Source organism: Triturus cristatus, chromosome 5_1 (assembly GCF_964204655.1).
Source record: "Triturus cristatus chromosome 5_1, aTriCri1.1, whole genome shotgun sequence".
Taxonomy (NCBI): Eukaryota; Metazoa; Chordata; class Amphibia; order Caudata; family Salamandridae; genus Triturus; species Triturus cristatus.
This window is the reverse complement of record NC_140587.1, coordinates 453,888,146-453,904,851: the sequence shown is the minus strand read 5'-3', so window position 1 is coordinate 453,904,851 and position 16,706 is coordinate 453,888,146.

The window sequence follows — 16,706 nt, the reverse complement described above, 5'->3', positions numbered from 1 at the left end:
CCATTCTGCACGCAAATGGGCACAAAGATCTGCTGGAACTAACAGGGACACACCTTTTACCCTGCACACTTTCTGCTCACCCTGCTCTCTTATGGCTCACCCTGTACTCAACCTTAAGTAGGCACGTTACTTCCCCCGTACTCACACCACTCATTCTACATTCAAGTGGGAACAAAGATCTGCTGGTACTAATGGACACACTGCTCACTCTCTAATCTTGTTGCTCATCCAGCTTTCTCATTGCTTACCGCTCATCCTACACTGACTCTTATATGGGCACATCACTAACCGTGCACCCACATCACTCCTTCTGCACTCAAGTGGGCACAGAGATGGACATAACAGGCATAAAGTGCTCACCCTGCACTCTTACTGCTCATCCTTCTCTCTTATCACTTACCCTGCACTTAATCTTATATGGGCACATCACTAACCCTGCACTCACGCCACTCATTTTGCACTCATGTGGGCACATAGATCTGCTTGAACTAACAGGAACACACTGCCCACCCTGCACACTTGCTGCTCACCCTACGTTCTTATCGCTCACCCTGCTCTCAATCGTATATGGGCAAATCACTAACTCTGCACTCACACCACTTATTCTGCACTGATGTGAGCACAAAGATCTGCTGGAACTAAAAGGGACACACCATTTACCCTGTACTCTTGCTCCTCAATCTGCTCTCTTACCACTCACCCTACACTCAATCTTATCTATGCATATCACTATCCCTGCACTCATAGAACTCATCCTGAACTCGCTCCTCATAAAGCAATCACACAGGCACTCATCCCTCACGTAGCACACTCTTCACTCTCACTGTTCACCCAGCACTCACACGGGCATAATGGTCTGTTGGAAATCACAAGGACACATAGCTTTCCCTGCACTCATGCTGCGCACCCTTTAATCTTACCTTTCACCTTGCACTCAAAAAACTCAAATGTGGACATCACTCACCTGGTACTGACATCACTTACCTTGCACTCACTCCTCTCACCTACACTCACTGGTCTCCAGGCACTCACATGGTCACACAGGTGCTCTCACATAGACTCTTCTCTCACCCTGCAATAATGTAACTCAGCATGACCTCACATGGCCCCACTTCTCACTCTTCACTCATGTAACTCGACCTGCATTCATATGGGCCCTCCTCTCACTCTGCACTCACATGGGCCCACCTCTCACTCTGCACTTGTGCAACTCAACCTAAACTCACATGGGCCCACCTCTCACTCTGCATTTGTGCAACTCAACCGGTACTCACATGGGCCCACCTCTCACTTTGCACTTGTGCAGCTCAACCTGCACTTGCATGGGCTAATCTTTAACTCTGCACTCACACCTCTCACTACTCAAAGTCACCCCGCACTTACCGCTTAGACCGAATACACAAAATTACCAAATGCTTGTGAACATATGTATATTTCTAAAAACCTACAACTACCTGCTCATTCCATGTAATTAGAGGCCTAGTCAGTTCCATCTGCAACTATGAAGCTGGTCCAAGAGGGGAAAGTGAACTGAGGCCCTGGGATGGTGTGTGAAGGAAGCTCAGGATGAGGGTTTGGGGTGTGCTTCAGGATTGGCTATAGGTCTGAGGCAGTTGGGATGAGATGGGAGAAAGTGGTGAATAGAAAGAGAAAGCATGCAAAAGCTGCAGGAGGGAGAAACATTTGAAAACTCCTAAGGGTGAAGTGATGCAACTGAGGCAGGAGCGAGCTTTAACCCCATCTGTTTCCATTTATCGCGTTGGCGGTAATTGCAAACAGATAGTGCTCACGTTTTTTTTCTTGATAAACTCTGCGCTTGTTTTCCCTGTTACTGCTGTCACTTTCAGTCTCCTCACTAGCGCATGAAAAGCCTATGGGTATATGTACATTTTACAAGTTCGGATTACATAACATTTTTAAATCGCACCTCAATAAATACTGGCATGTGCGCCACCACAGCATATCACAGCACCACCACAGCATCATGCAGTGCCACAACAGCAACCACAGCATCACTCAGCGCCACCACAGCATCATGCAGCGCCACCACAGCATCATGCAGCGCCACCACAGCATCATGCAGCGCCACCACAGCATCACTCAGCGCCACCACAGCATCACTCAGTGCCACTACAGCATCACTCAGTGCCACCACAGCATCACTCAGTGCCACCACAGCATAACTCAGTGCCACCACAGCATCACTCAGCGCAACCACAGCATCACTCAGCGCAACCACAGCATCACTAAGCGCACCACAGCATCACTAAGCGCACCAAAGCATTACTCAGTGCAACCACAGCATCACTCAGCGCACCCACAGCAGCACTAAGCGTACCACAGCAGCACTCAGCACTCCAGAGCATCACTTAGCTCACTACAGCATCACTCATCATGACCACTGCATCTCAGTGCCACATAATTACACACCATATAATTACACTCTATTCAATGCAACATAAATACACTCCACATAATAACACCGTGCCACATAATTACACGTCAAATAATTACACTCTACTCAATGCAACATAAATACACTCCACATAATACCATTCAGTGTGACATAGTTACACGCCACATAATTACTATCTACTCCATGCAGCATAAATACACCCTACATACCACTAAGTACCACATAATTACAAGCCACATAGTTACACTCTACTCAATGCAACATAAATATACTCAACATAATACCACTTAGTTCCACATAATTACACACCACAAAATGACACTCTACTCAATGTAACACATATACAATCCATATAATACCACTCAGTGCAACATAATTACACTACACACAATACCACTTATTGCGATATAGTTGCACAGCACATAATTACACTCTACTCAATGCAACATAAATACACTCCACATAACACCACTTAGTGCCACATAATTGCACACCACAAAATTACACTGTACTCAATGCAACACAAATACAATCCATATAATACCACTCAGTGCTACATAATTACATGCCACATATTTACACTCTACTCAATGCAACAGAAATACAATCAACATAATACCACTCAGTACTACATAATTACACGTCACATAATTACACTCTATTCAATGCAACATAAATACACTCCACATAATACCACTGTGCCTGATAAGTACATGCCACATAATTACGCTCTACTCAATGCAACATAAATACACTCCACAAAATATCAATCATTGCGACATAGTTACACACCACATAATTACACTCTACTCAATGTAACATATACACTCCACATAATACCACTCAGGGCCACATAATTACATGCCACATTATTATACTCTACTGAATGCAACATACACTCCACATAATACCACACAGTGCCACATAATCACACTCTACTAAATGCAACATAAATACATTCCACATAATACCACTCAGTGCCACATAATAACACGCCACATAATGACACTTTACTCAATGCAATATAAATGCACTCCACATATTACCACTTAGTACCACATAATTACACACCACGTAATTACACTCAACTCAATGCAACATAAATACACTACACATAATACCACTCAGTACCACATAATCACATGTCACAATTACTATATTCAATGCAACATAAATACACTCCACATATTACCACTCAGTGCCACATAATTACACACACCTAAGCATCACCTAAACATCACCTAAGCATCACGTCAGTCTGTCCTCGGAATCTGGCATCTGTTGATTCTCTCCTAGTGTCCGTCCACTGCTCGTGTTCTAATTAAATTACTGTTTTCCAACCTCCACTCCCTCGTTATTTATGTCCCTCTCCCCCATAACAAAAACAAATATAACAAACAAGCATGAGAACAGGCAGTGCAACTACAAAAAAACTAGAGGACATTTTTTATATTAAAATCATGTTTTAATCAGGTTGTTCAATTGTATATAATGTCGTCTTGGTTTGTATAAAAGTAACAAAAATGCTTAACACTTTTTATTATAACTTTTCAGCATGATGCACAGAAGCCCCAATGCTCTACAACATAGCCAAAAGTTCTGGCTAAACACACAAGGTCCCAAAGGTGAGACCTATTGGCTATGCCAATGCTTGTTAATTCTGCACCTGGTCCTATTGTTCTACACAAAGGCCTTCTGTTTTTGCTGCTGCCGAAGCCAAGAAGTAGATCAGCATTTGGACCATATTAGCCTACATGGAGGTAGTGCTCTCCAGAGGATGGTACCACAGAGGACAGCAGGCTAAGGCTGTGGGCACAGATGCCAACTTCTGTAGGACACTGGGATTCAAGACCCAGCAATATTTCCGCTTCAGTGCTGAGGCTTGAGAAAGCACATCAAAGCCTAGGCTTGGCATGGGAACACACGAGCCACCAGTGAGCATTTCTGTTTATCTTTTTAATTCAAACGTGCTCCATTGCTGCTGCTACACAGTGGGACCAGAGGACGGGTGGGGTTTGCAGGTGCTGTTATGACATTCGCCTAAAAGCTCCTGGGGCCTATTACTGTGGTGGGCAGTCAAGTTTTTAGCAAGCTCCATTTTTTAACTGGCCTTAGCAAACTGGAGGTAATTTCAGACATATGTGGTGAACCCATGGCAAAATTTGAAAAAAGGGGTTTTCCTTCTGGCACATCATGAAAGCACTGGAATATTTATTGAGAGTTCTTTCATGGTCTGCGGCTTTTTAGCAAATATGTGTGAAATACACAGCTTGATCCCATATTTTTTTTAAATAAAACAATTGTATTGATTTTCGTATTGGAAAAACAAACAGGGAACAGACCTGTCTCATCCCGGACAATAGAACATAATTGCTATGACACAATCGCCTAGAATTGCAGAAACCCCACACATTCACCATCTGGGTCACAAATACCATCACCACCTAATGTGCCTTATACTGCATCATACAGTGACCCATGCCTGTATTCCTGTGAAATCAGTGTAACTCTCCTGTATTGGGTTCAATCTTTCCAGATTTTATGTTTCTGTGGGCACCTTTTTGTCTGGAATAGGTTTCTCCACACTGGACCTTTTTTCCAACCCTCTAGAGAGGGAGGGTTTGAGTTCTTTCACTAGTGTGTCATGGCCATATTCACAACAAGAAGCCCCAACCATGGGTACCATTTTATATCTGTTTGAGTCCAATTCTATGTTTATATGAAGGATGGTCATATTTTGGTCAGTGGGCAAATCCCATGATTCCATATTTAAAAACGAATCAGGGGGAAATCTCAAGGGAAAGCCCCCAATCCTCACAAATTTGAAAAATAAGTCTATTTATTGCCTTTGCTTGCTGGAATGAAGGGAAGTATCACAGTGAGCATGTCATGATCCCTCTGCCAGTCAAAGCTGTTGGCTGATGAAGCAATATTCTTAGCCAATTCATTACAGGATGTAGAGGGGTCTTCCCCTTGCAAACTAATCTATCATTTTATGTTAGGTGAGGGAACATACCTCAGAAATGTACAGGACTGCAACAAGCACTATTCTGTGGTGGCAGCAGACACCTTCAGCCCAATTGAATGCTCTATTCCAGGTCACCAACATGTATGTGAAGCCAAAGCCCCTATTTCAGGTGCGCTTCTAAACCTCTTCTGGTCACATAAGGTCTGGCAACAACTGGGTTGTAAAGTCCAATCTAGAAAGTAAATCTGTAGATCTCAGATGTTCTGAAACACATGCGTTACCTGAGGTGCTTTATAAAAAAGCCCATAACTCCACTATGGAAGTACTTCAATTTCCCCAGACTAACATTTAGAGTTGTCATAGGTTGCAGAGTACTGGTGACTATCCAGGAGCATAAATACAAGTTTTTTTTTAATCACCTTGTTTTCATTTCTTTCATTTAATTTATTTAGTGCTAATAATTCTGCACAGTTTCTACCTGCACCGTTGTGCATAGCAGTGACTTTTTAGTAGAGGGCATATTCATGAATGTTATAATTTTCAAACTTAATTTGGCTTCTCTTGTGGTCTGCTCATTCTTACATGTTTAGTCGACCTCTGTAAATGCAACATTGAGCAAATACAAAACTAAAGTACCTTTGTGTTTGAATTTATAATCATTGAACTAAATATATATTCTTTCCGATCATTGCCCATGTCTATTCAGGGCACGCCTCCAGTAATAGCCACTGTTCACCCTTTAAATGGTGACCAACATACTTTTTTCTAACCCCAGAGTAGGTAGCAAGGAAAGTTGATTGCAACTAGGTGACCTGATGCCTGCCATACTTCAGGGAAATGTGTCCTATATTCTGGAGAGCTTATCTGCGTCCTGAAGAGCTGACCATTAGCCTGGAGAGTAGATAATGGTCAAGAGACATGAACATGAAACAGGAGATTTAAACAGGAAGAGCAAATGAGGGACCTCGAAATCACAAACAGAAGAGTTCACAGGGAAAGGTCTCATCCTACCAAAGTGCCTGAAGTGGTGATACCTTGGGGCATCCTGATGCCTTAGGCGTCACAGGAGAAGGCCTCACCCCTGGCCTTTGCTGTTTGCATGGCACATCTGTGTACCTTCCAAACCTCTAGACAGTTTCAGACCCCCTTCTTCCCTCTCCTCTGCTCAATCACAATTCCAGCAGTGCAGCTCAATAGAAAATAAAACATGAAAACAACCAGTTACTCACCTTTAACCTCATGACCACACAAGACTTCATCAAGGCTGTAAAAAACTGCAGGCCAGCACGATCTTCGTCAAACCTGTGTCCTGCTCATATATTCAAGAACATCTTCATGAATATCTCTGCAGCTATTCCGTTCAGAACTTTCATCAACTCTGTGGAAAAATGTATCTTCCCAAAAGAACTCTAAATGTCTTACATAAACTCTCAGCACCTGCTGAACCAGCACTCAGTGGCGGTTCCTCGAGGGAGTGCTGCGGGCGGTGCGGTGGGGGAGGGGCAGGGTGGGGGGTAGTAAACTTCGGAATGCGGACAAACGGAGTTGTGTATATAAATAAATAAATAAAACAAATTACATTGCTTGCTGCAACGCCGATTTGGGGTTGCAGCACGCACAATGTAATTAGTTTTATTTATATACACAACTCCGTTCGGCCGCATTGCGGAGTTTACTACCCCCCCACCCTGCTCCTCCCCCGCCCCGCAGGACTCCCTCGAGGAGCCGCCACTGCCACCACTGATTTCCATATTAGATTATTTTAAAACTCTAGTGGATTCAAATGGAGTATCAACATACCTATTACTAGAAGTCTCTCTTGCATTTGGCTCTTTTCAACATTGCAGACTTCTGCGGAGACTTGGAATTGGAAAAAGTCTTCCTAAAAAAACTTTGCGTTGCATAATGCAATACCGTGTGTCCATAAAGTTCGGAAGGTTCCAAACATGATGTTATCTCCTCTTAAATCTGAGTTGGATAGGTTAATTGAATTAAATGTCATTGAGGAAATTGAATCTTCTGAATGGTTGGTTCCGGTGGTTTGGGCCCCCAAGGATGCCGGGAAGAGCATTCGCATGTGTGTGGACCTTAGAGGTCTGAATAAATGGATTTGGGTTGATCGTCAACCTTTGCCCAACATTAATGAATCTTTATCCATGCTTAGTGATGCAAAGGTTTTTTCCGTTCTTGACTTGTCTTCGGCGTATCACCAAGTCCCACTTCATGTTGATTCCAGGCATCTGACATCTTTTGTAACACCGTTAGGAGCATTCAGGTTTATCAGGATGCCTTTTGGTTTGGCGTCAGCTGCGGCATGCTTTCAACGCATCATGAAGTTGGTCATTGGTGATATGCCAAAGGTCATACTTTTCCAAGATGACATTCTTGTCTATGGTAAAGATGATGTGGAACATGATGCGAAGTTAAGGATGGTTCTGGAGAAACTGGCGTGTAAGGGCCTTACTGTCAACAAATTGAAGTGCAAAATTGGCGTGTCCTCTGTTACTTACCTTGGGCATGTGATTTCCGGGGAGGGCATTCAACCTAAGCTTGAATTGGCTAAGAGTATTGTTGAAGCTCCAACTCCAATTGATAAGGAACAAGTTAGATCATTTTTGGGGTTGGCCGAATTTTATGCAAAGTTTATAAAGGGTTTTGCATCTGTAGTTGAACCTATAAGGAATTTGCTTAAAAAGGGCACTCATTTTGAGTGGAATGATGCATGTGAGTCTGCTTTTGGAATAGTTAAACGTTCCATCAGCCAATTACCTAGCTTAGGCCATTTTGATACTAAGAAGAGAACAATACTCACCACTGATGCAAGTTTATATGGGTTGGGTGCTGTACTATCCCAAGTTGAGAATGGTGTTGACAGGGTTGTTGCTTTTGCTTCTCGAGCTTTGAGAAAAGCTGAGCAACAATATTCTTGTATTGAGAGGGAGGCGCTTGCAATTGTTTGGGCAGTTAAGCATTTTAAATTTTACCTCTGGGGCATTCTTTTTGTTGTTAAATCGGACCATTGTCCTCTTGTACAAGTTTTCTCTTGTATGGAGAGTGACAGATTGACTCCTAGGTTGAAACGTTGGAGTGAAGGCTTAGAGGAATTAAATTTTCAAGTACAATACTTGCCTGGATCTTCAAATGTAGCTGCTGATTGTTTGTCTAGATTGCCATTACAGGTACTTGATGATTTTGCCGATGTTGAACCTCTTTGTGTCTCTTGGGTTAGGGAATCTTCTATCTCTCAGGAAGAATGGTCTGAGGCTACTTCTGGTGATTCTCTATTTTCCAGTGTTAAGGATTTTATCATAAAGGGATGGCCTGTTTGTTGCAAGGATGTTGATCAAGACCTCAGTCCTTTTTGGTCCATTAGGAATGAACTGACTATTTTACATGGAGGGTTGATGAGAGGTAGCAGATTTATTCCCCCTTTGTCTTTGAGATCGAAATTGATAAATTTGGCTCATGAGGGGCACCTTGGTAGGAGTCTCACTAAATCACGACTGAGGGAGAGGTATTGGTGGCCATACATGGATCATCAGGTGGAAGATGTAGTTAAAAATTGTCATCTATGTTCGTCTAATGATAAGTCCAAGGTTGTGAATAGTGCTCCTTTGTCTCCGGTTGAAGTTCCTAGTCAGCCGTGGACAAAATTAGGTTTGGATCTTATGGGTCCCTTTGACTTACTTGCGCCGTCTGAGAGATTTGTTATTCTCTTGGTGGATTACACCTCCAAGTGGGTATCTACCAATTGTGTGAGTAATGTCAACACTAGAGTTATTGTGGAATTCTTGAAGGATGAATTTGCTGGTGAGGGTTTTCCGAAATATCTCATCACGGACAATGGTGTACAGTTCGTATCTTCTGAGATGGGGGAATTTTTGGATGACCTTGGTATCATTCATCTTAAGACAGCTCTTTATTCTCCTCAGGCCAATGGTCTTCCCGAGCGTATGAATCGTGTTGTCAAGGGGTGCGTACAGACAGCGTTGGATACTAAAACTCCCTTGAAAGATGTTTTGCATGATACTTGGTGGGCTCACCGCACCACGGTTAACCATGTCATATGTAACTCTCCCTTCTTCCTTCTGCGTGGCAGACATGCCAAATCTAAATTGAATCCTACTTGGTTTCCTCCTAATGATTTGACCTCGTTGGATGAGAAGGAGGTGGGAAAGAGGATTGATTCTTATCAGACGGAGTATAAAAAACGTTTTGATTTCAAGAATGCTGTAAAGTCCAAATTATGGAGTGTTGGTGAGTGGGTTTTGATCAAGAAACCTAGGTTTTCAAGAAAAGGTGTTTCGGAATTTATGGGGCCTTTCATGATTTCTTCTATTCTAAAGAATGTTGTTACGATGCAAAATGGGTGCAAGTGGAGTATGTCAAGGCTTGTGAAATACACTGGGCCAGATCCTTCTTTGGGTTCTAATCCTTGTGGTATTTCACATTCTGATCAGTCCAGTTCTTTTTCTTTCCCGAGTTCTCATAATTTTCCTAGTACCACAACTCCTCCAGTTCCTGAGCATGTACAACCTAGGAGTTTACCTCAAAGACAGCGTCGCACCCCTGCAAGGTTTAATGATTTCTGTTTAAGTACTTTTTAATTTATTGTAATGTTATTTCTTTTGCCTGTATTGCTGTTATTATGTATTTCCTGCATTATTGTGTAAAGGGGATGTGTTGTAATCTCGTGCATGTGTTCCATGTTGGAACACATACTCATCTTTCAGTGTTCTGGTATCCATGGGGATGTTATTGCGGGCAGTTGAAGGGGCGAACACAGAGGGGAAACAACCATTTGTTTGTTGGTGGTGCTGTACACATTAAACCTCATTTTTGTGTATACAAAGTGGTTTCCAGCTTATTTAACACGTTTCTAGTCCAGCTAGATCTCTGCCACACTCTAGTTTGACACTTCTGCTGATAATATCTCATATGTCAAGGCAACAATTTTTTTCATTCCAGTCTGGATGTGGCTTCATATATGAGAACTGCATAATGTGGAGTGTCAGCAATCACTATGTCAGTTTTAGGTTTCGCCTGAGAAATCTATTGTTTTAATATAAACTTAAAAGGGTCTCAAATCTTGCCTCCTCTCTTTTCTGGCTTCTGATAGGTTCCTGTGCGTGACACTTACATTTCCTCCATTTCTATTGGCTGTAGCATATTTTCCTGCATTTGCCAATGCTTGCTCCTCGTCTACTTCAGTTATCAGTTTCCTTCCGCCAAAATACTTTTAACATCCACTTTGGTGGAACTATATAAATTAGTTTTGCCTTTTACTATTGCAGTATATTTATATAACAATTCATCACCCGGAGAAAATAAGTGATTTGCATAGAATCACAGGATGTTGCGCAGAGCCGCCGAGACTCAAACTAGGATCCTGAGCTCTCGAGTCTCAATCAATCAATCAGGATTTTATAAAGCGCGCTACTCACCCATGAGGGTCTCAAGGCGCTGGGGCTCTGGCTTCTGCACCAGATCCTCTCCACTCCCATGTTATTTGTTAGGGAGCTGGTTCCTTCTGCCAGACGATGATTGATGAAAACAGCTCTTTATTTGTTACATAGGCGAAACCAATGCATTACTAATGCTTGTTATTTAATATAGCACAGATGTGTAGCAGAGCAATTAGAGGTAGCAATATTACCAACTCATTGCCACACATGTGATCTCAGGAGGTAGCAAGAGTATGTCAGAAATTGTACTTGTGACTTGCTAGTCATACAGCCCCAGATTATCGTGTGGTAACCCACTAAACCTAATATTTTGACACCTGTTCTTAATGGCAGCCTCAAACAAGAATATCTTTCAGTGGCTCAATGGTTAAACTAAAATGTTGCCTTTAGTCAACAATTGGTATGGAGAGTTTTCCTTGTCTTTCACTTATATTTATTTCACAAACAAATTGTACTGCTACAGAAGTAATCAGCTAATTGACGAAAAGGGTTGTTGTCGTAAAGTACCTTAGCAAAAACTCATCTAATGTGCTCTGGAGAACAATCTATACAAGCTGTTTTGAAATTGTCAATCTACTTTTCGAACATCACTGTCAGTAGCATATGAACAATATCAAACCCACAAAAACGTTTGTTTTTTGTATAGAGTGTGTCCAATATGTTTAAATTGCATAATTTTCACCTCTTTTTTTCAAATTGTTTATGAGGATAGCTCCGCCCCCTTCGCTTGAAATTCTAAGGCAACCTGATTGCTGGAAGTGTTAGCCCCTCCCGAAGTTTTTGGTCTATTTGCGTCCCTGGTTCTAGGTCACTGTGGGTGAGTACATTTAGCTCAATCTTGGTGGACAGTACAAAACCCACCCATAATACTCCCAGACTCTCAGGAAGTCGAAAGCAAACCTACAAATCTGATACCAATAATTTCTGATTCTTCTGTTCAATTGCCTTAAATAAGATATGTTATGCTGGTTCCTCTGGACCGATTCTTTCACCTCGATAAGCTTTTGCTACGAAACTTTGTTTGTACCTTACACTAAGTTTTGAGCGAACAGATGTGATTATATTGTGACTGATCAAGCCGTGTCTGTAAATAGCTCATCACCTGCAGCAATAAGTGGACCCACAGAAATGTGAAATGTTTATGCAGGTGACATGTTCCAGAAACCTTTAGCAAATTCGGAATATCAGAAACTGCGCAGTGCTTCCTTTTCTGAATACTGCAGCAGATGTGGTCCTCAAAGCAACCCTTTTAAGTTCAAGGTAAACACGGCTATACATTTTCTCAGGCTGCGGTTACGCTTCAAATAGAATTCTCAGCCAGCGTCGTCGGTTTGTTTTCATAAGTGGCGCGCGCACGTGAATCTAGTTACACGTGTCTGGTTATCACTAATTGCGTTTTTATCAGGTAATCCGAGCTCGTGGCTGCAGGTTTACGGTCGGACCACAGGCACGGTTCCACCTCTGCCTTCGCGCGCCCAGGTAATTATTTACACCGCGGCACTGACGAGCAAAACGGAAATTTGTGTTATAAAACGCGAAGAGCGTAATTCAGTTTGGAGACCTCTCCCCGCGTCTGCGTGCTGTCAGTACGCTAAAAATGTCCCGCTGTCAGCACTGTAAACACGCTCTTGACAGACTCCAGCAGCTTGCGGGCCCAAGTTCATCCACTCACTTCAGCGAGACAGATGTTCTTTTTAATACCCTTTATAACACAGATTAGGATTATGATTTCCTCTTCTTTCTTTTTTTTTTAAGGAAAAAACCTGACATGCTCCAAATGTCATTTCACACTGCGGGCCAGATGGTGAAAAATGCAAAGGCTGCAACTCTGTTTATGTCTGAAAAGGAATTTTGTTTCTGAAAGGGGGGTTTGGCACGATCATTTATTACTTTAATCTAAACACTAGATGATGAATAAAGTAGGACTATCATAACTTCAAAAAGGCCCTTGAGATAAAGTGCTCAGCAGTGTAATGCATCTGGAGGCGAAGGCTTACATTATTCTAACTTGGCATTTAGGACAGTGCGCCGAGTGCATTTCAATAGCACAGCTGCCTTCATGCGACGCTGCTCTAACAGCCATTCAGTGGCTGCTTTCTTTCAAGATACTGTACGTTGTTATTCACTTTCCGCTATTAATGGGAAGACGGAGAATTAACCATAACATTAACAAGTGCTCTCTTCGCGCAGTGAGTGGTGGCTGTTGATAAGCGCAGACACAGTGCGCCCGGAATGAATAATGCAAGGAGCACAGCTAATCTACAGTCTGGAGCAGAGCTGCACAGTCTCCGGTAGCCTTATGCATATATTCTGCAGATCTCCTGTGCAAAGAAAATGTGCAAAACATGCAACCAGCCAGACGTGAAATAGAAATGCGGTAAAACATTCACAGACTAGCAAACATATGCAAGGAGAATGTGCAATGTTAAACAATAAACAGGTGCAAAATCGTGCACAAAGGATGTGTCAAAATAAGCAATGAGCATGTGCAAAAAATGCAAGTAACGTACAAAACATGAAAAACGAATGTGCAAAAACAAGCAATGAACATGTTTATAAACAATCAATAGGAATATGCAAAGACTTGCATTAAACTTAAAGTAAGAATTTTCAAAATAGCAGCGACAATGTGGAAAAACATGCAAAGTGATTGTGCATTTTTTTTTTAAACCGTGCAAAACTCATCAAGACAACATTCTTTGAAACAAAAGATGCAGGTAATTTGTAATAACACATTTGATGTGCATATGCCGTGCTGGAGATGCTGAATATCAAAACATAAAGCATTTTTGGAGGCCCAATTGGGCCTATTTAGTCCCTCTGTCATGCATAGCTAGTATTACGTTTTTTGTGTGCATGTGGTTGGGTTTTATCCACGGTCTCAGGAAGTGCAATGCTTTATAATTCAAATTACTCAACTATTCCGATGTTGATAAGAGAACATAGGCTCACTCTGGAAATGCATTTTAAATCATCTCAATAGTAACACAATCTGGTTCAGATGTTGCTGTTGTTAGGCTTTCCTTGCCAATTAACATTTTTTAGGGATACTCTTAATTAAGGGTACTCCGCTTGCTTGTAGCAAGCTATTTGGTTATTTTTAGGTCTTGGATAACACTCTGTTGGCCAGACCTATTGTTTCCAATGCACAGAGTGGGCTTTGGGTTAGACACTTGCTCATGGCTGTATTGGTTCCCCTTCATCTCAATTGTCTCATCTTGATTCAATGCCTTTCCTCCATATTCATTGCTTGTCACACCCAGGATCATTTCAGTCACACTGTGATCTAGATGGTTGACTTGTGTCCTTTCTGATAACTTTTCTTACATTTAGAGAACAATTCTTTCCTTTTACCTTTAGCACTTCTTGGGAGTGCATGTGTTTCCTTACTCTCTTCCCCATTTGCTTCTACTTGTTCACTGTCACCAGTCTCTTTGTGTGTTGCTTTCCTCCAGATTGTACATTGCTACCCTCACCTGTCACCATCATGTTTGCTTTCTAATGCTCCACCCCACGTTTCTCCATTGCTCTCCTGTCCATCTCTGCTTGGCACCTCCTACATCCCTTCCTCGTGTCCGCTGCACTGTCGGCAGACATCCATCTTCAAATGCTTTTTGATCTTTTCAAGATGGCTACCAATGAGTGTACATCTGCATGCAGGTGTAGTGGGCAACAAGGACTAACTCATTCAATAATAGTTGCAATGGAATGCAAGAGCATCCAAAGATCCATCCTTATCCAGGGCCACAACAGTATTATTGATCATATATTAATTTCCTGTACTCTGAAGGATCGGATAGGCTCCTTCTGTGTCACTCCAAATGCCCTAAGTGATCACAATCCCCTATCTTTGGAACTAATTATTAATGCTGTGATTAGGCCAAATTATATGACCTCAATTTCCAATTCAAACATAGTTCCCATTAAACAGGGAACACGTTTGAGATGGGATGTTATTACTCCGACTGATTTTCTAGACAAATTGTATCATACTAACTTGGAGGATTTTAATATCTGCGTAGCAACAGAATCTAAACCAGGGGATATTCTTGGTGCCTTTGAGAGAATAACTAATCAGATTATGGATAATCTAACTCTCGTCGGGAAACCAAGACCCAAGAAGCATAAAAACTGGTTTGATCAGGCATGTAGTAGTGCGCATTCCGCTCTTCTACTGGCCCTAAAAAATGGTGCGAAAGATCCCAGCAGGATCGCGGAGGCAAGGAGATCCTTCAAAAAAACACTAAAGGCAAGAAAAATGTGTCTAAAAAATATGGCATGGGAAGAATTATCTGACGCTAGTGTATTAAGAAGTAGTTCCCAATTTTGGAAAGTAATTAACAGCCCACTGTTTAATGAACTGGAAAATACTTCTAATGATTGTCTTATTTCCTCAGATAAATGGGTATCTCATTTTAGTGGGCTCTATTCTGAAATCTCAGAGCAGAATCCAGTAGATTTTGGGGATATTAATCAGTCAGCGAAAATTAATTTTAATGAGGCTGAAGTTCTGGACGCCATCGAGTCTATGGCAAAGGGCAAAGCTCCTGGCCCCGATGGTGTTCCCGCAGACTTGTATAAGGCAGATTCAAAGTACTGGGCGAAACTTTTAACCTTAGTTTTTAATGCGGCAGCAAAGGAGGGTGTTCCTCGTTCTTGGGGCAAGGCCGTGATAGTACCAATATTTAAAAAAGGTGCTAGAGAGGATCCGGCATGCTATCGGCCTATTTCTCTTCTAGATTCGGCTATGAAAATAATGGGCAAAGTTGTCCTAGCAAGGTTAACTACTTGGCTGGAGGACAACTCTATTATCTCGGACCTCCAATATGGGTTCAGAAAGGGAAGGAGCACGGTGGGTCAATGCCTCAATCTGCATCTTATTATTGGGAAGTACACGATTGCGAAGCAGGGGGTCTTACACTTAGCATTTATGGACCTGTCTACTGCTTTCGATTTGGTAAATCAACAAAAATTATGGGCTTCCCTGGCAGTTATGGGTCTTGACCCTGTGCTGATTTCCTTTTTAGCACTAATACATGAAGATACTACTGCGGCGGTCCGTTATAATAAGGACGGGAATCTTTCTGAAGCCTGGCAGGTGAAGCGTGGGGTAAGACAGGGGTGCATTCTAGTGCCCCTGCTTTTCTCGCTCTATATTAACAACCTGGGGGATGTTTTGTCCTCATCTTGTAAAGACATACCAAGAGCAGGTACTATGTTGATTCCCGCTCTGTTGTATGCGGATGATACGGTCTTGCTGGCAAGAACTGCGAGAGGCCTTCAAGCCCTTTTAAATGGTTTTAACAATTTTATGGTCTCCTTGGACTTAGTAATAAACTTTAAAAAATCACATTCAATGACAATAGGAGATGGAGCTGCAAAAAAGGTCAAATTCTTCTGCCACGAGCAAGAGCTTACCAAAGTGCAGACCTTTCCATATTTGGGGGTCACCTTTGATGACAGAGGATCATGGGTTACTCAACGCGCTCAGAAACAGAACATTCTCGCTAGGGCAACAGGAGCCTTGTTGGGTTTTGCAAAACGGTTGGGCTGCAAACCCTTGCCCGCGATTTTGAAAATATATAATGCTAAGTGCGTGCCCATGGCCCTGTATGGCAGTGAGGTCTGGGGCTATACGTCGCCAGCTGAAATTCAATTAATTGAGAATGCCTTTTTTCGGAAACTATTGTTATTACCTGCTTCTAGTTCAATCTTTAATATCCATGAAGACTTGGGGGCCGAGTACTTAATGGATCAGATTTCTGTTGCCCCATTAATGGGTTGGTTAAGGGTTTGGGCGCAGCACCCACCAAGCCTAAACCAGCTCATCATACAAGATTGTTTGGCCCTTGACAAA